This window comes from Cebus imitator, unplaced genomic scaffold (assembly GCF_001604975.1).
Source record: "Cebus imitator isolate Cc_AM_T3 unplaced genomic scaffold, Cebus_imitator-1.0 Scaffold53, whole genome shotgun sequence".
Lineage (NCBI taxonomy): Eukaryota > Metazoa > Chordata > Mammalia > Primates > Cebidae > Cebus > Cebus imitator.
Genome location: NW_016107368.1, coordinates 9,765,698 through 9,785,636, shown reverse-complemented (window position 1 = coordinate 9,785,636; position 19,939 = coordinate 9,765,698). Strand labels below are relative to the sequence as shown.

General features: G+C 43.2%; 1 long non-coding RNA gene across 1 annotated transcript in view; it reads left to right on the top strand.

The window, feature by feature from the left end:
- The first annotated feature begins 3,560 nt into the window (after nucleotides 1-3,560).
- LOC119471241 overlaps nucleotides 3,561-19,939 on the top strand; it is a 29,006-nt gene continuing 12,627 nt past the window's right edge. Inside the window, exon 1 of the long non-coding RNA XR_005200273.1 lies at nucleotides 3,561-3,673. This is a non-coding gene — a long non-coding RNA (uncharacterized LOC119471241). The remainder of the gene's footprint in view (nucleotides 3,674-19,939) is intronic.

Here is a 19,939-nt window from a genome sequence, read left to right as displayed (position 1 = left end):
TTTTTTTTTTTTGAGACGGAGTCTCACTTTGTCACCAGGCTGGAGTGCAATAGTGTGATCTTGGCTCACTGCAACCTCCACCTCCTGGATTCAAGCAACTCTTGTGCCTCAGCCTACCGAGTAGCTGGGATTACAGGCATGTGCCACCATACCCAGCTAATTTTGTATTTTTAGTAGAGATGGGGTTTCACCATGTTGTCCAGGATGGTCTCGATCTCCTGACCTTGTGATCCACACGCCTTGGCCTCCCAAAGTGCTGGGATTACAGGTGTGAACCACCCTACCCAGTCCATCATGCTTTTTTGTAGGTTGAGCTGGAATGATCTGGGTGACTAATCTGCCACCTGTTTATCCTCCCTCTCCCCATCCCTAAGTGCCCTGGAAGTAAGGATTGGCCCCCTGTTTTTTCTCTTGCTGTATGCCCAGCATGGAGATCTTTAAGAACTTTGGAATGAATGAACACACTTCTGTAGGCCCCACAAGGCTTTGCCTGAGGATCTCAGATTCCCAGCCAGGGTCCGTGGAACAAGCCAGCTGCTTGTTGGCTGGTGTTGTCTCGGGCTTTGGCTGGTGGCAGCAGGCAACAGCCCTGTGTCCCTGGCACCTGTGTCCAGCCCTCCTCATGCCAGCCTTCTAGGGACAGAGCTGCTTTCAGGTCCACATTAGCTACAGGTGCAAAGCAGCACCTAGAGTGCTCGCAGAAGCTCTGCTGTTTCAGGAATCACAGCCCCATTTTGCAGATTAGGAAACCAAGGCTCAAAGAGGCTCTGACACCTCTTTGGAGGGAGATTGTGGAGTGGATTTCTCCCAAGAACATCATGAACTGCCCACATGGGCCAAAGGTTTTGTCTGTGCAGAGTGGAACATCTAAGCCTGTCCATTTCTCAGTCGGACATGTGAATAGTGTTTTAAAAACATTTTTGGTTTGATGTCCTGGCCTACCAGGGCTGCTGTGGGTGAGCAGCATTCCACCTGACTCACTGGGTCCCAATTCTGACTGTGTGAGAATTCCCCAGGGCAGCCTTCCTGCTCCATCTCTGGCACCTATACCAAAGCAGAAAGAGCTCGGGGCTGACTCATGCTGCCTCACATCACTCTTTGGTGACTTTCAGCACATCCCTCCAAGCCTCAGTTTCCTCCTCTGTCACTGGGGCTAAGTCCCCTCCTCCTTGCAGAGTTGTTGGGGAGGAAGAGTCCCACCCCCCCGAGAGGTTTTGGGAATGCACCCCCGGAGGTCCCATTGCTGTCCCACAACTTCACGGGCTGTGTGACCAGCAGACACGAGAAAGGGGAGGGCAGCTCATTTTTCAAACAAAACGGTATCAGATGTGTGATTTGGTTAAAAAAATATATATTTCTGGCAATGGCTTCAGCTTTGCTCAAGAGAGAACCGGGGTGGGGGGAGGAGGTGGAGGGGAGGCCGTTCCAGTGGCTTAAAAAACCCCAGATAAGTGTACGGTGATTAAGCGCAACCATTAGCTCTAATGGGCAATAATTGGTGATGAGAAATAATTTTCTAGGGCACAACTGCCCTGGTGCCCCCACGCCCGGCCCCAGCAAGGGGACGGCCAAGGGGCTGATTAACTCCCAGGCTGGAGGAAATGTTGGAGGCACAAAAAGTTTCCAGATTCGAGGGTAATTGGGAGAAGTTATTTCACTTTCCACATCAGGCTGATGAGGGGCCACCCACCTGCTGGCAAGGGAGGGGCTCGGTTGGCTTCCTGCCCAGGAATGGAGGGCCACTGTGCGAGGGGCAGGGGTGGCCAGCACGGTTAGAGGGTGGGGACAATTCCCACCTGTGTCACTGCTGGCCATGTGACCCAGGGCAAGTCACCACAGGGTCCCTTCTCTGTCCTGACTTGCTCCCCAACCAACCTTTGCGCAGGCACTGGTCCTTTTCACCTCAAAATTCACAGGCAAACAAACCCACCAGCCAGGACTTCAGGCTTCCCAAGTGCCTCCCTTCCCCCTGAGCCTGCCCAAGGCCCTGCTAGCCTTAGGGTACCTTTGTGGGATTCAGGGGAAGATGTCCTTCTTGGCTGCTGGCTACAGACTTCCCTGAGTGTGCCCATCAGGAGCTGGCTGGACTCCTTGGAGCTCCTGTGTGCAGTGCACAACCTGCACAACAGCTCTCTGCAGCCTGGCTGTGCTCAGGTCTTCATCTCCTTCCTCCTCACCCTGCCCAGTCAGCCTGTCCCCAGAAAGTGCTCTGGGTCACTTCAAATGGGTGCCAAAGGCCCCTCCTTTGTGCCCCCACCTGCCTGCTCCTTCCTTCTTGAACTCTGCTGCTTCCAAGACCTACCTTCCTCTCTTTGAGAGGAAGAGCCTCAGCCTCATTCCCCTCTTTCCCAGTCCGAAGCACAAATTCTCCCATCCCCAACCCAATCTCTCTCTGAAAGCCCTTTGCCCTGGGGACTTGCCGCACACCCTGATCATCTCCTTCCCAGACCTGTACCTCTCCCTGGGTCATAAGTGGGCCCCTCTCTCTTCCTTTCTCTCCCTCTCCCTCCTCCTCTCCACGTGTGTGTGCATGTGTCTTCAGTGTGTTTTTCCACAGTGACTGATCCAGGTAAGTGAGACAGGCATGGTTCCTGAAGCTAATGAGACTTTGTGCAATAGGAAGGCCTTTCCCTCCCCTGGCTCAGGGCTGCAGTGCCCTCCAAGGCATGAGACTGAGCTCTCCGTCACAGGAGGCATGTAACCACGGCCTGTATGGCTGCACCCCTAGGATGCTGCAGAGGGGAGTCCTGCCCTTTGAGGGCCTAGGTGGGATAATCCAAGGAGGTGCTGGCCTAGGATGAGCTGAGGCTTCTAGGCTGACCCCAGGGCAGCCTCCTCTAGCTGTCCTCTCTGCCATCTGCAGGCCAGGGCATCAGCTCCCAAGTTGCAGGTGAGGTCAGCCTCAGGATACCTCCACCACTGACCAGCTGCCGAACCTCTCTGGGCCACAGTGTCCTCCTCTGAAAATGAAAATCATAGTGTTACCAACCTCACAGGACGGACCTGAGGATAAAGGAGCTGACCACAGAGGTGCTTCCAGGACTGACTGGGCCCAGAAGCCTCCAGGACAGCAGCTGCTGGGATCGCTGCTTGGGGCACTGAGACATCAGGGCTGTTCCTGCTACGGCTGCCCTGCTCAGGCTGTTGCCCGCAAAGTCCTTTCTGTATGTGCGGCACCCCCAGAATTGCACAGCGTCAGTAGTAAAGGTAATACTCTGTGGCTGGTGCTGTTTCAAGCCCTATAGATGAGTATGTTTATTCTGTTTCTCCACACCTCTGTGAGGTGGGCATTCTTGTGACCCCCATTCCATCGGCGAGAATCGGGGGCAGCCAGATTCAGCAACCTGCCCCAGGCCGGGCGGGCGCTGAGTGCTGCGCCTCCTCTGAGCCTAGCACTCTGGCTTCAGGGTCGGTGCTCGCAGCATTTCAGCTGTTTGATTGACTCCAACGGCACTTACAGCCGTGGCCTTCGCCGCCGCCACCATCCCCGTCCGGGTTGGAGAACACAATGCACCGCGCACAGGCGTTGCCAAAGCCCACACGCGCCCTTCAGCCTCCATCATCGTGCCCTCTTCACAGATGAGCAAACGGAGGCCAGGCGTCACCGGCAGGCGGCGCTGCGGAGCGCGAGACCCGGCACCTGCGTGGCGAGCGGCGGGCGCGGGGGAAGCAGGTAAGGTAAAGCCAGGCCGACCCGGACCTGGACGCTCACCTGCAGGGGAGGGGGTCTGCGCGGGGCGGGTTGCCGCCCCTCCCGGGGTGCGGGCGGAGGCGGGGGCGGGCGGGGGCTTTCAGCAGCTCGTCCGCGGAACATTTGCATGTAATTTGGGAGCGGGTCACATGTGGGAGTCATCAGGCGGAGGAAAGGCTCAATCAGGGCCTAATCACTGTCTGTTTGGAGGGGTCTGGGCCCAAGTGAAAAATGAAAACGGGGCTATTTTGCTTGAGTGACAGCCATCAGCGGCCACCTTTGACCTCCCCACTCGGGCTGGGTCTGCCCGAGCTTTAAAAACCAATCATCAGGGAAGGGGTGGGAGGGGATCCCATGCCTCGGCTCTCCCCTCCCCCATCCTTTTCCCTCCCTGGACCTGGGTTTGTAAAATTCATTCATTCACCACTCCCATTCATTCTTTCAACTGGTCAGGGCCCCTGGGGCAGATCCGAGATTTCAGTTATGACAGTGGCACTTGCCACCCGGCGACCTTAGGCAGGTGACTGCCAAGCGTCAGTGTTCCCATCTGCGGGATGGATGCAGGAGGCACGCAGAGAGCAGTTGATGTTGGCAAGGTGCTGAGGGAGGCGGGGCCGCAGGGGCAGGGGGGCGAGCCCTCCCTCAGCCCTCCCCCTAAGGGGCAGGAGCTTTGCGGAGGAGGGCCACGAGGTCAGGTAGGGTGCAGCGGCTCTGCTTTTTGCATGAATGCGTACCCTCCCTCCCCACATCCTGCGCACAAGGCCCAACCTCGTTCCCAGTGAACCAGGTTGCGCCTCTGCCAGGTGAACAACATAAAAAGGGCCTCTGCCAGGTGAACAGAAGAGAGGGCACACGCAGGCCAGGGAGACCGAGAGAGAGCAGGGAGGTGCTGGGCTGCTCCCGGCAGTGAAGGGCAGTGACTGCTCCCTACAGCAGCCGTGAGCTCGGGCAATTTCTGCCCTTGTTCGCCCCGACATAGAGGCACTCAGCGCACTCTCCCAGAATGGTCTCGGGATCCGCAGAGACCCAAGGGCCTGGACCCGCTGGTGTAGAGTGACCAGTGCAATGGCGGCCTGCAGGCCACTGGGGGCAGCAGAGAGGAGCCGCTCCTGGTTCGGGCGACACGAGCTCAGCGAGCAAGCTTCTGCCAGCACCGCCTGTGGGGCCGGCTGCGCTCACTGCACCCGCCGCGGCCCGCCGTGCCTCTGCCCTCCCTGCCACCCTGTGGGACCCGTTTGCCCCACAGGGGCCCTTGGAGTGGCCCTCCCACGGCCGAGGCCGGGAATCCCAGGCAGCCGGTGCAGCTGCGGGTCGGTGGCCCTTTCAGGCCTGAGGAATTGCTCCGGGGCCGGGGGGCGGGCGGGGCGCCCGGTACATTAGCGCCTGCTTTGCTCGCTGATGGTGTTTACAGGGATGTGGAACGGGCCTCCAGGAAACCGTCTGGCAGGCCGGGCTTCAGCAAATGGATTGCCAATTAATCAGCATCTATTTATGAGAACGTTTAAACCATTATTAATGTAGTGTAAATAAGGAACCGCTGGCGGCCCAGGGCGGGAAGGGGGCCATCTGCCGAGGCTGCCATCACATTCCTGGGGCCTGTTCCCGCTCCCAACCTCCTGGGGAGGGGTCCCACCCCTTGTCCTCATCCGCAGCCAAGCCTGCTTCTCCAGGTGCCGGCTTCCTCCTGCTGGGCCCTTCTGGTTCTGAGAACTGCGGCTGCAGCCTGCAGAGTTCCCAAGTTTTTCACCCAAGATGCTGAACAGAGGCGTGAAGGGTGAGTCCCGCCTCAGTCACTCGGCAGGAGTCCGGCAGCAGCCCCCGGCAGGCTGTGGCAGGGTGCTTTCCCACCCACGGGGAGACCGGGCAGATGTCCCACACTGGGCCTGGCTTCTCCCGGCCTCCTTCCTGCTCTGACAGTCATCTATCTCATCCTCACCCAGACAGAGCTCAGCCCCTGGAGGCAGGGGAAGAGGGGTTGGGGCACTTTCCCAGCCCCTCCCTCACCTGTGGGCCACAGTTCCCAAGGCCTCCCCCACCCCCAAGGCCTAGAGGCTCTGAGCTTCTCCCCCTAGACCATCCCAAGGATAAAATAAAGTGACTTGTGCAGCCTGCTGGCACCTCCACTTCTCTCCAAAGATATCACTTGAGCCGTCTGCCTCCTGCCTGACCTGACCTTGAGCCAAGCTGGGTAGCCTCTCTGAGAGCTGGTGCCGACCAAGACAGGGCAGCTGACTGGGGGACTCCAAGGTTCTCAGCCTGCTCATCCCCAATGTCCTGATGATTTTTCTTCCTAAGTATCACCTCAGACGGCTTTTTCTTTACCAGTTGTACCCATTTTACAGATGAGAGACAGGTTTAGAATGGAGAAGGAGCTGCCTAAGGCCACAGAGACAGGGGACCAGAACTGGAGCGAAGCCCGCCCTGTGCCTGGTGCTCTGCAGGCCTCTGAGGCTCCTAAACGACATGGCCACATATTTTAAGACCTTTGAGTTTTTATGAATGCTCCCCAGAGTTTCCCAATCTCTGTGCTTCAAGAGCTGCACTCACCTGGGCCTGCCTCCTTTCCCTGAACACTTTTCGTGGAGGTGACCGCACACCTTAGTACTGGATGTCAAGCAAGAGCAGTTAGGCTGAGAGTTCACTCTGCAGAAAAGAAAACAAATAATGAGTTTGAGCATTGGCGCTGGGTGGTGTCAAACATCTTTGGTAATTCTGAGGACTTTCCCTGCTCTGGGAAATTGAGGTGTTGATCTAATGGGGACCCTGGACAGTGAATTCCATGAGGAGGTAGCAGCATGGTGCTGAGGACAGGGCCAAGCCCTCCAAGACAAGGGGGAGCCACTCCCTTCTGTCCCCACCCTGGGAACAAGGCCTTCCCTCCCCAGGTCTCCGCCCTGTGCCACACTGCTAATACTTACGGTTTGTGTGTTGATTTCTTCATTCAACTCTGTTGAACTTCATCCCCCTTGAGGATGGGGACAGCATTTTCACCCCCATTACATCCTGGTGCCTCGAGAAGATGCCAACCAATGTTTGTTTGTTGACTGACCATTTGGGAAACTTCTGCTTGGCACTGCTTCCCCAGGCTCCCTCTTTTCTCTCTTGTCCCAGCCCCTCTGCCTTGCTGGCTTCAGCCCTGGTCACTCCACCAACCCCCAGGGCCACCCCAGGGTCCAGAAGCATGGAGGGGTTCAAGGAGCCAGGACTGGACCAGACAGCCTTTTAGATGGATATTTCATCTGTCCCAACCCACCCGTGTGGGAACACCAGGCCTCAGGACAGCCACCTGCCTGTGGTCACTCAGCACGCCAGGAAGCTGAGGTTTCTGATGTCCTGAGGGGCCCCCCAGAGCCGCCTCACACCCCGGGACCCCCAGCCGTGCTGCACTGGCATGGTAGGAGGAAGGAGAACAAAGACGAGGCATGTGCCCCTATTTCCCAGCCCCGCTCCCTGCCCCCTATTAGCCTAGTGAGGCTTGTTTATATTACAGCAGGAATTATTCCAGCCCTAATCAGAGGCCCTGCGAGGTTTCGGCATTCGAAGTATTTCTTTACCCAAGGACACTCTCCAATCCTATAATTTCCATTTCCCCAGACACCCCTGATTGAAAGCAAACATTTTATATTTGGAAAGGAAAAGGGCTGTGTGCTATTCATAGCCCAGCCTGGTTGTCCAGAGCTAGGCCCTGGGGGTCTGAAGGCCTGGAGGGATGGACAGATCTGGGAGGGCGGCAGGGGGCATGGCTAGGTCCCAGCCAGGAGAGGTGTGGGGAGATCCCAGCCCAGGGGTGGGTGGACCGAGGAACAGAGGGAGTCCCCCTGCCACCAACTGCCAGGCCAGGGATGCCTGGCATTGCACAGCCTCCCTGGTTGAAAGGGCAATGTGTGGGAAGGGGGTGTTATGGTAGCAGAGCCTGTGGGCTGGGAAGAGGGTGGGTGGGGGTGCAACTTGAGCCTATTCCTCTTCTGTGCCCCCTTTTCAGGTAGCTTCCCTGCCTCTTGCAGGTGAGGATAGGAGGCACGCTGCAGGGGTGGGACTGAGTACAATACTAACAGTGAGCCTAAGGACAGAGTCCCAAAGGGACTTTGAGAAGTCTACTGTCCAGGGGACTCTGTCTCCACTTTGGGCCCCTCCATTGTCTGAGATTCAGCTCCCTCCTCTCCTGCAGGTGCTGTGCACCCCTCTTTAGTCACACAACACACCCATTGTTCCACAACTTAGGGGCTGGGAAGCACACAGATCCCAGGCCAGTCTGCTCCCCTCACCCTTCCCTTCTGAGTTCTCTCCTCCCTCCCTTGATGTGGAAGTCCAGGCAAGAACCATGTGTCCTTCACAGGAGGACATCAGACCCCCGCTTACTTGAAGCACTGTGTATGCAGCCTCTTCCGTGTGCCACACACCACTAAGCAAGCCTTTTGGAAAGATGCCTCCATCAATCCTTAGAAGCAGATATTATGATTCCCATTTTATGCATAAAGAAACCAAGGCTTGTTGAGCTTAAGTCGCCATTGTCCCTTCTATGTCCCTTGGACCTCAGTGCCTCAGCACTCACCTCCTAAGCCCAGTGTGAATAAACGCAGGCACGGTGTGCTGGAGGTCACAGCCCACTTGGCATGTGCCAAGAGGGGCACACGCTTTATTCTTATTTGAATGAGTGGATTTCAGGGAGGCAGGGGAATGCAGAGCGACTGTCAATTTCTGCAGCGTATCAATCTGTATTGTTGGAATGATTAAGAGGCTGCATTTGGAATTTAGTTTTTTCCTTAAAATTTAATTTTTATTTTTATCAAAGTCATGCATGTGCTGTATTTTGTTAACTGCTTTATTGAAGTATAACTGATATGTGGTAAAATGCAAACTTGTGAAGCATGAAAGTTGGTAAGTTCTTAAACAGCTTTTTTGAGATATAATTCACATACCATACAATTCACCCATTTAAAGTGTAAAATTCAGTTATTTTGGGTATATTATTATTTTAAATTATGGTAGAGTATATATAACACAAAATTTGCCATTTAACTATTTAAGTGTATAATTCAGTGGCATTAAGTACATACACATGGTTGTGCAACCATCACCCCAAACAGAAACTACCCGTGAAACAGCAACTCTCCATTTCCCCTGCCCACTAGCCCCTGGTAAACACTGGTCTTCTTTTTGTCTGTATGATTTTGCCTATTATAGATATTTCATGGACGTGGAATCAGAGTATGTATCCTTTTGTATCTGGCTTATTCCACTTAAGCTGTTTTCAAAGTTCATCTATGTTGTAGTATGTATCAGAATTTTCTTCCTTTTTATGGCGGAATAATATTCCATTGTATGGATAAACCACATTCCTCTGTTGATAAAAGGGTGGATTCTTTCCACCCTTTGGCTAATTGTGAATAATGCTACAATAACCACTTTGGCTAGTTGTAAATAATGCTACAGTAACCACTGGCAAACAAGTATCCGTTCAAGCTCCTATTGTCAATTCTTTTAGGTATACACCTAGCACTAAAATTGCTGCGTTATATGATAACTCTACGTTTAGTTCTTTGAGAACTTCCAAACTTTTCCATGGCGTTGGTGCCATTTTACATTCTCACGAGGCATGTATGAGGGCTCCATTTCACCACTTCTTTGTCAACACTTGTTACTTTCTGTTTGTTGATTATAGCCATCCTAGTAAGGGTAAAGTGGTATCTCATTCTGCTTTTGATTTGTATTTTTCTAATGATTAATGATGTCAAGCAACTTTTCATGTCTTGTTGGCTATTTGCCCATTATTTAATTGGATTGTCTTTTTGTTGTTGAGTTGTAAGGGTTTTTATATATTCTGTATATTAAACCCTTATCAGATATGTGGTTTGCAAATAACTTTTTTCCATTCTGTAATTTATCTTTTCACTTTCTTAATAAAGTTGATATGCTTCTGTACATATGTATGTGTGTTTGTGTCTATCTGTCTATCTATCTATCTATCTACCTATCTGTATATCATCTATCCATGGAACCCTCACTAATGAAAATACTGAACATATAAATCACCCCCCAAAATTTGTCATGTGTAGCTTTTTTCACTCAACCTCATTACACGGAAATGTATCCATGCTGTTGCATGTATCGGTACTTTATTCTTTTTTATTGCTGAGTAGGATTCCATGGTGTGAATACACCACACAGTAGTTTGATCATTCACCTGTTGAAGGATACTTGGGTTGGTTCCTGTTTTTTAGGGCTATTAATTCTGGTTATTAAATAGTTTCTCTGAACATTCCTATGCAAGTCTTCATTTCTCTTGGGTGTATACCTATGAATGTAATTGCTGGGTCATATGTAAACTCTAATATTTTGAGGAACTACCAAACAGTTTTCCAAAGCAATTGCACAATTTTACATTGCCACCAACTGTGCATAAGGGTTATAATTTCTCTACATACTTGCTATTGTTTTTTTATTCTAGACATTTCAGTGGATGTCTTTTTATTCCAGTCATTTCATGATTTTGACTGGCATTTACCTGACGACTAATGATGGCAAACATAATTTTATATTCTCAACATCTATTGTATATCTTCCTTTAAAAAATGTCTATTTAGACTCTTTGCCCATCTTTAAATTGGGTTGTCTTTTTGTTACTGAGTAATAATAATTCTTTTTGTATTCTGGATGCAAATCTCTTATAAAATATATGATTTGCGTATATTTTATCTCACTTTGTGTGTGTGGTTTTTTTTTTTTTTTTTTTTTTCACTTTCTTGATGGTGACCTTTGAAGTGTAAAAGTTTTAATTTTGATGATGTTTAGCCTATATTTTTTTCTGCTGCTTGTGCTTTTGATGTCATATCTAAGAAATGATTTCCCACTTAAGATTGTGAAGATCTACACCTGTGTTTTCTTCTACGACATGTAGTTTTAGCTTTTACATTTAGGTCTTTGACCCATTTTAAGGTAATTTTGTATATGGTGTGAGGTAGGTATACTCCTTCATTCTTTTGCACGTAGATACTCAGTTGTCCTAGCACAATTTGTTAAGAAGGTTATTCTTCCTCCATTGAATCATCTTGCTACCCTCATCATAAATCAATTGACTATAAAAGTGAGAGCTCATTTCTGGACTCAGTTCTGTTCCATTTATATAAAGGTCTTTCCTATGCCACTGCCAAATTGTCTTGTTCCCTATCGCTTTGTAGTAAGTTTTGACATAGGAAAAGAGTCACTCTTCCAACTTTGTTCTTTTTCCAAGATTATTGTGACAATTTCAGGTCCTTTGAATTTCTTTATAAATTTTTAGGATCAGCTTGTCAATTTCCAATAACAATCATCTGACATTTTGATAGGGATTGAATTGAATCTGCACATCATTTTGGATAGCATTGTTTTCATGACAATATTAAGTCTTTGGTCCCTGAATATGGGATGTCTTTCTGTTTATTTAGATCTTCTTTACTTTATTTCAACAATTTTGTAGTTCTCAAAGTAAAAGGTTTGCAATTCTTTTGTTAAACTTATTCCTAAGTATTTTATTCTGGTTCATGTTATTGTAAATAGAATTGTTTAGAAACGTATTTGATTTTTATATATTGATCCTATATTCTGCACTTTGTTGAACTTGTTTATTAATTCTAATAATAGTTTTTGGTGTATTTTTTAGGGGTTTATGTACAAAGGTTTATTTATTTTGCAAATAGAGATCATTTTATTTCTTACTTTTCAATCTAGATACATTTTATTTTTTTCTTACTCAATTTCCCTGGTTAGAGCCTCCAGTAAAAGTTGAATAGAAGTGGTGAGAACAGACATCCTTGTTTTGTTCTCGATCTTAAGAGAAAAGAATTCAGCTTTCATTATTATATATGAAGTTAACTTCATGGGTGTTTCATTGGTTTCCTTCTATTCCCAGTTTGATGAGTGTTTTTATCATGAAAAGGTGTTTGATTTTGTCAACTGCCTTTTTTTCATCAGCTGAGAAGAAAATATAGATTTTCCTTCATTCTGTTGATGTAGTGTATTACTTTAACTGATTTTCAGTTAACAAGGCAACCTTGCATTCCTGAGATAAATCCCATTTGGTCATGGTGTATAATTCTTTTTGTACATTGCTGGATTTTATTTGATAGTATTTTGTTGAGGATTTTGGTGTCTATATTCATAAAAAATGGGAATAAATAAAACATGATTTTCTTGTGGTGTATCTGATTTTGAAATAAGGGCAATACTAGTCTCATAGAATGAGGTGGAAAGTGCTCCAACTTCTTTTATTTTTGCAATATTTTGTGGAAAAAAAATAATAATTCTTTAGGTCCTTGGTAGAATTAACCAGTGAAGCCATTTGGTCTTGGGCTTTTTTGGCAGAATTTTTTTATTATTATTACTAAGCCAAACTATTTACTTACATAAGTATATTCAGATTTTCTATTTCTTCTCAAGTCAGCTTCAGTTGCACTTTTTCTAGGAATTTGTCCATTTCATCTAAGTTATATAATTGTTGGCAGTTTTTCATAGTATTCCTTCATAATTGTGTTTATTTCTGTAACTTCAATTGTTATGTCTCCTATTTACCTTCTGATTTTGGTATTTCGAGTCATCTCCTTTTTTCTTAGTCTAGATATAGTCCTTAGTGTAAAAATGATTTTTACTAGTCCTTAGTGTAATAGTTAGTTTACACTACTCCTTAGTGTAAAAAGGATTCTGTACCATGACTAAGTGTCAATTTTGTTGTCAGCTAATTTTGTTAATTTTTTTTGAGAATCAGTGCTTGATTTAGTTGGTTTTCTCTATTATTTTTATATTCTCTAGCTCATTAATTTTGATTGTAATTATTATTTCCTTTTTCCTGCTTATTTTGGGCTCAGTTCACACTTCTTATTCCATGTTCTTAAGGTGGAAGGATGTTGATTTAAGATGTTTATTTTTATTTTATGTAATTTACATCTGTAAATCTCCCTCTAAGCAATATGTTAGCTACATTCCAGAAATTTTCATGTGTTATGTCTTCATTTTTACCTATGTCAAAGTATTTTTCTAATTTCCATTGTGATTTTTTTGACCCATTAGTATTTCATAGTATGTCCTTAATTCTCACTTTTTTACAAATTTCCCAAATTTCTTTCTGTTATTAGTTTTCAATTTCACTCCATTGTAATTGGAGGTCCTAATTTATACAATTTCAATTCTTTTAAATTTATTTAGGCTTGCTTGGTGATCTGTCCTATTGTTTGTCCTGTACAATGTTTCATTTGTGTTTGACAATAATGTGCTTCTGCTCTTATTAGGTACAGTGTTTTATACATATCTGTTAGGTCTAGTTTGTGTATATTGCTGTCCAATCTTGTATTTCCTTGTTAACTTTTTGCCAAGTTGTTCTATCCATTATATAAAGTAGAGTCTTGAAGTTTCTGATTTTTATTGTTGAATTGTCTATTTCCACCTTCAATTCTGTTAGCGTTTGCTTCATATATCACAGGGCTCTGTTGTTAGGTGCACATATGTTTACAATTGTTACGACTTCTTGATGAATTGACACGTTTATCATTATAAAATATCCATATTTATCTCTAGGGAAAAAACTAAAGCAATTTTACATGATATTAATATAGCCAGGTTATCCAGATTTCTGATGGTTGCTATATGCATTATACATCTTTTCCATCCTTTCACTTTCAACCCATTTGTATCTTTGAATCAAATATCTCCTAAAGCCAACATATATTTGGATTATGCTTTTTATTCAGTATGACAATTCTGCTTTTTGATTGGATTGTTTAATTCATTCTAAGTTAATGTTATTATTGATATTGTTGGACTCACATCTGACGTTTCATTTTTGTTTACTATACATCTCCTTTATTTTGTTCCTCGGTTCCTCCTTCTTTCTTTTGTGTGGGGTTACTATTTTCTAGTATAACATTTTAATTACCTTAATAATTTTGTCTCTATATTGAAAAAATTTGTTGACACATAATAGATGTACATATTTTCAGGATATATGTGATAAATTAATACATTTATATAATTTATAAAGATCAATTTAGTATAACTGGAATATTCACCACTTTACATACTTGTTTTTTCATTATGCTAGAAACATTTGAATTATTCTCTTCTAGTTATTTTGAAGTATACAATACATTATTAGAAACTACAGTCACTGTACCAACCTGTTAAACATTAGGTATTTATTCTGTCAAATTGTATATTTACACTGATTAATTAAACCCTTCCTCCCCCCTCCACCTTCCTGGTCTCTTATAATCACCAATGTACTTTTTATCTCGATGTGACCACTTTTTTAGTTCCAATGTGTGAGTGAGAACATGTGACATTTGTCTTTCTGTGCTTGGCTTATTTTGCTTAACATAGTGATCTCCAGTTTCATCCATGTTGCTGCAAATGACTGGATTTTGTTCTTTTTTATTGCTGAATAACATTCCATTGTGTGTATATACACCACATTTTCTTTATCCATTCATCCACTAATGAGCACTTAGGTTGATTCCATATTTTGGCTATTGTGAACAGTGCTGCAATAAGTGTAGGAGTTCAGATATCTCTTTGATATATTAATTTCCTTTCTTTTAGATATATACCCAGTAGGGAAATTGGTGGATCATATGATAGTTTTACTTTTAATTTTTTGCCCATTTTAAAATTGGATTATTTGGAGTTTTTTGGTATTGAGTTGTTTGATCTCCTTATATATTCTTGTTATTAATTTCTTGTTTGATGGGTAGTTTGCAAATATTTTCTTCCATTTTGTAGGATGTCTTTTTACTTTGTTGATTGTTTCCTCTCCTGTGCAGTGCTTTTTAGCGTGATGTAATCCCATTTGTCTATTATTGATTTGATTGCCTGTGTTTTGGAGATCTTACACACACAAAAAAAATCTTTGCTCGGACCAATATCCTGGAGAGTTTCTCAGTGTTTTCTTCTTGTAGTTTCCCAGTTTCAGGTCTTAGGTTTAAGTCCTTAATCCATTTTGATTTGGTTTTTGTATATGGTGAGAGATAGCAGTCTAGTTTCATTCTTCTGCACATGATTATCCAGTTTCCCAGTACAATTTATGGAATAGACTACACCTTCCCCAGTGTTATGTTCTTGGTCCCTTTTTTAAAAGTGATAGATGTGTATGTGGGTTCTTTATTCTGTTCTATTGGTCTATGTGTCTTTTTTTAATGCCAGTACCATGCTGATTTGGCAGTATATTTTGCTATATATATTAACATGCTGATTGTAGTATGTTTCAAAGGTATATGATACCTCCAGTTTTGTTCTTTTTGCTCAAAATTTATTCATCAAATAGATGTGGCTCCATGTACATTTTATCATTTTTAAAATTTCTGTGAAATATGTCAATGTTATTTTTATAGGGGCTGCATTGAATCTGTAGATTGATTTGAGTTGTACTGTCATTTTAACAGTATTAATACTTCCAGTCCATGAGCATGAAATATCTTTCAATGTGTGTATATGTGTGTGTATGTGTCCCCTCCAATTTCCTTCATCACTGTTTTATAGTTTTCCTTATAGAGATCTTTCACTTCTTTGATTGAATTGATTCCTATGTATTTCATATTCTTGTAGCTACTGTAGGTAGAACTGCTTTCTTAAATTCCTTTTCACATTGTTCACTGTGAGTATATATAAGTTCTACCAATTTGTGTATATTGATTTATATCCTGCAGCTTTACTGAATTTGTTTATCAGTTCTAGAAGTTTTTTGGTGGAGTCTTTAGGTTTTTTTAAAGTATAAGATCATGTCATCTGTGAACAAGGCTAACTTGATGTCTTACTTTCTAATTTGGATCTCTTTTCTATATTTCTTTTGACTAATTACTCTGGCCAGGACTTCAAGTATTATGTTGGATAAAGTGGCGAAAGTGGGACTCTGCCTTGCTCCAGATCTTAGAGGAAAGGCTTTCAGCTTTCCCCATTCAATATGATGTTAGTTGTGAGTTTGTCATATATGGCCTTTATTATTTTGAAATACGTGCATTTAATACCCAGCTTGTTGAAAGTTTTTAACATAAAAATTGTTAACTCTTAATTTTTAACAAAAAGTTAACATAAAGGGATGCTGAATTTTATTGGATGCTTTTTCAGTGTCATTGAAATTATCACATGGTTTTTATTCTTGGTTTTGTTAATGTGATATATCATGTATATTGATTTGAATATGTTAAACCATATTTGCATACCTGGGATAAATCCCACTTGGTCATGGTGAACAATCTTTTTAATGTGATGTTGAATTTGGTTTGCTAGTATTTTGTTGAGAATTTTTGCATCTATATCCATCAGTGGTATTAACCTGTTATGTTCTTTTTTGTTTTATTGTTTGGTTTTGGTATCGGGGCAATGCTGGCCTCATAGAATGAGTTTGGAAGTAAGTATTCCCTCCTGTTTAATCTTTTGACAAGTTTGAGTAGAATTGGTGTTAGTTCTTCTTTACATGTTTTGTAGAATTCAGCAGTAAAGCCATCAGGTCCTGGGCTTTTCTCTAATGTGAGACGTTTTGTTACATCTTGAATCTTGTTACTTGTTCTTGGTTTGTTGAGGTTTTCTATTTCTTCATGGTTCAACCTTAGTATGTTGTATGTGTACAGGAACTTATGCATTTCTCCTAGGTTTTCTAATTTTTTGGCATAGAGTTGTTTATAATAGTCTCTAATGATTCTTTGTATTTTTGTGGTTTCAGTTGTTATGACTCCTTTTTGTTTTTTATTTACAGCTAGTGCTCGACTTACAACCACGATTGGTTCAGACAGACCGGTCGTAACATGATTTGGTCATAAGTTGAGTAGGCTATATGTGTAGTACTGTGAAATGATGTTATAAAAATCTTTAAGTCATATTTTATCATAATTTTCTTTCATTATTGTTATATATCATAATTTTCTTTGTTCATTTTATGCCATTTGTATCATCTCTACACCATTTTGTTTCTTATTTTTACATTCGTCAGGTTTAAGTAAAACACTGCATTACCAGTACAACTGGTTTAATATTTGCAAAACATACAAAATTACAAAATACAGGTGCATACAAAAATACAAAATACAGGTGTAAAAAATACCATAGGAAACATAACATTTTCCCAATTGCAAAACATCAAAATATATAAACATGTACGAAACATTTTATTGGCTGCTGGTGCTTGCCTGCGGATCGTTGATGTCGTCATCTGAGGCAGCAGTTGGGGTTACCGGAGGTGGTTTTTTCATAAACATGGTGAGCTTTGTCTGAATTGTGTGTTTCTTTTTTTCTTCATAAATTTCACAATACGGACGAAACACATCTTGCACCATCCGTTCAATCCTTGCAAATCGTTTGATGTTTGGGTCCATTGCTTCAAAATGTATAAGTTTATTGGGAGGGGTTTGATGAAAAATATCCAAGACACAAAACACAAATTGCTGTACCGAGTCTGGGATAACAGTTGAAATGGTGCACACGGAGATGGTAGTGCTGCCGGAAGCTGGTCCGCACTGTTGTACGCCCAGCTGGGCAAGGTTTGTGCTACCAGACGCAGAGCAGTCGTGGCTAGCGATTGTGGTCGTAAAGTCGAATGGTCGTAAGTTGCATAGGTCGTAAGTTGATCAATACCTGTATTTAGGACTTCTCTCTCTCTTTTTTAGTCTAGCTAAAGGTTTGTTGATTTTATCTTTTCAAAACTCAACTTTTCATTGATATTCTGTGCTTTTTAAAAACCTAGATGTTTCTTTGCTAATTATCTGTCTGAATAGTCAACCCATTACTAAGAGTAGGGTGTTAAAATCCCCTACCATTATGGTATTGCAATCCATCCTTCCCTTTAGATCTATTAATTTTTGCTTTATATACTTGGAAGCTCCAGTTAATTGGGTGCATATATATTTATAATTGTTATATTCTCTTCTTAAATTGACCCCTTTATCATCGTTTGGTGACCTTCTTAGTCTCTTTTCATACTCTTTGATTTGTAGGCTATTTAATCTAATGTAGGTATAGATACTCCTGCTCTTTTTTGATTAGCATGTAGTAGCTTTTTTGATTAGTTTTCCATTCCTTCACTTTCAGTCTATGTGTGTTTTTATATGTGAGGTGAGTTTCTTGTAGGTAGCATATAGTTGTGTCTTATTTCTTTATCCATTCAATCAAGCTATGCCTTTTAATTGGAGAATCGAGTCAATTGACATTCAGTGTTATTACTGATTAAATAAGGACTTACTGCTGCCATTTTGTTGCTTGTTTTCTGGTTGTTTTGTAGCTCTGCATCCTTTCTTCTTTTCTTGCTGTCTTCCTTTGCAGTTAAGTGATATTCTCTGACATTATGTTTTAATTCATTTTTAAAAAATATTTAATGAATTTATTATATGTATTTGCATCCTGGTTATGATGAAGCTTACAAAAAAATGTTATATATATAAAAAATTACATTGAAGAGATGACAACTGCTGTGCACAGTGGTTCATGCCTGTAATCTCAATACTCTGGAAGTCTGAAGTGGGACGATTGCTTGAGTCCAGGAGTTGGAGACCAGTTTGGGCAACATAGTGAGACCCTGTCTCTACAAAAATTTTTTTTAAAACTAGCCAGGCATGGTGGTTTTTGCCTATAATCCAGCTACTTTGGATGTTGAAGTAGGCGGATCACCTGAGCACTGGAATTTAAAGCTGCAGTGAGCCATGATCATACCACTGCACTGCAGCCTGGGTGCCAGAGTAAGACCCTGGAGAGACAGAGAGAGACAGAGAGAGAGAGAGAGAGAGAGAGAGAGAACAGAGAGAGTAGAGAGAATAGAAACAAAGAAAACATTTTTTAAAACTCTGCAAATTAACTCCATTCCTTCATTTTGTTACCTCAATTTACATATAATGCCTGTGTCTTAAAAGGTTTCTATAGCTATTGTTATTTTTGATAGATTTGTCTTTTGGGCTTTATACTAGAGATAACAGTAGATTGCATATCACAATTAGAGCATTAGAGTCTTCTGGGTTTGTTTGTGTACTTAGTTTTGCAAGTGAGATTTTTAAATTATTATACTTTAAGTTCTGGGGTACATGTGCAGAACATGCAGGTTTGTTACATAGGTATACATGTGCCATGGTGGTTTGCTGCACCCATCACCCCATCATCTATATTAGCTATTTCTCTTAATGTTATCCCTCCCCTATCCCTCATCCCCTGCTATTCCTCCCCTAGCCCTCAACCCCCCACAGGCCCTAGTGTGTGATGTTTCCCTTCCTGTGTCCATGTGTTCTCATTGTTCAACACCCACTTATGAGTGAGAACATGCAGTGTTTGGTTTTCTGTTCTTGTGTCACTTTGTTGAGAGCGATGGTTTCCAGCTTCATCCATGTCTCTGCAAAGGACATGGACTCATCCTTTTTTTATGGCTGCACAGTATTCCACGCTATATATGTGCCACATTTTCTTTATCCAGTCTATCATTGATGGGCATTTGGGTTGGTTCCAAGTCTTTGCTATTGTGAACAGTGCCACAATAAACATATGCGTGCATGTGTCTTTATAGTAAAATTATTTATAATCCTTTGAGGATATAGCCAGTAATGGGATTGCTGGGTCAAATGGTATTTCTGGTTCTAGATCCTTGAGGAATCACCACACTGTCTTCCACAATGGCTGAATTAATTACACTCCCACCAACAGTGTAAACGTGTTCCTATTTCTCCACATCCTCTCCAGCATCTGTTGTCTCCTGATTTTTTAATGATCGCCATGCTAACTGGCGTGAGATGGTATCTCAATGCGGTTTTGTTTTGCATTTCTCTAATGACCAGTGATGATGAGCATTTTTTCATGTGTTTGTTGGCTGCATAAATGTCTTCTTTTGAGAAGTGTCTGTTTATATCCTTTGCCCACTTTTTGATGGGGTTGTCTTTTTTTTTCCTTGTAAATTTGTTTAAGTTCTTTGTAGATTCTGGAAATTAGCCTTTGTCAGATGGGTAGATTGCAAAAATTTTTTCCCATTTGTTCGTTGCCAGTGCACTCTAATGATAGTTTCATTTGCTGTGCAGAAGCTCTTTAGTTTAATTAGATCCCATTTGTCTATTTTGGCTTTTGTTGACATTACTTTTGGTGTTTTAGTCATGAAGTCCTTGCCCATGCCTATGTCCTGAATGGTATTACCTAGGTTTTCTTCTAGAGTTTTTATGGTGTTAGGCCTCATGTTTAAATCTTTAATCCATCTGGAGTTAATTTTTGTATAAGGTATAAGGAAGAGATCCAGTTTCAGCTTTCTGCATATGGCTAGCCAGTTTT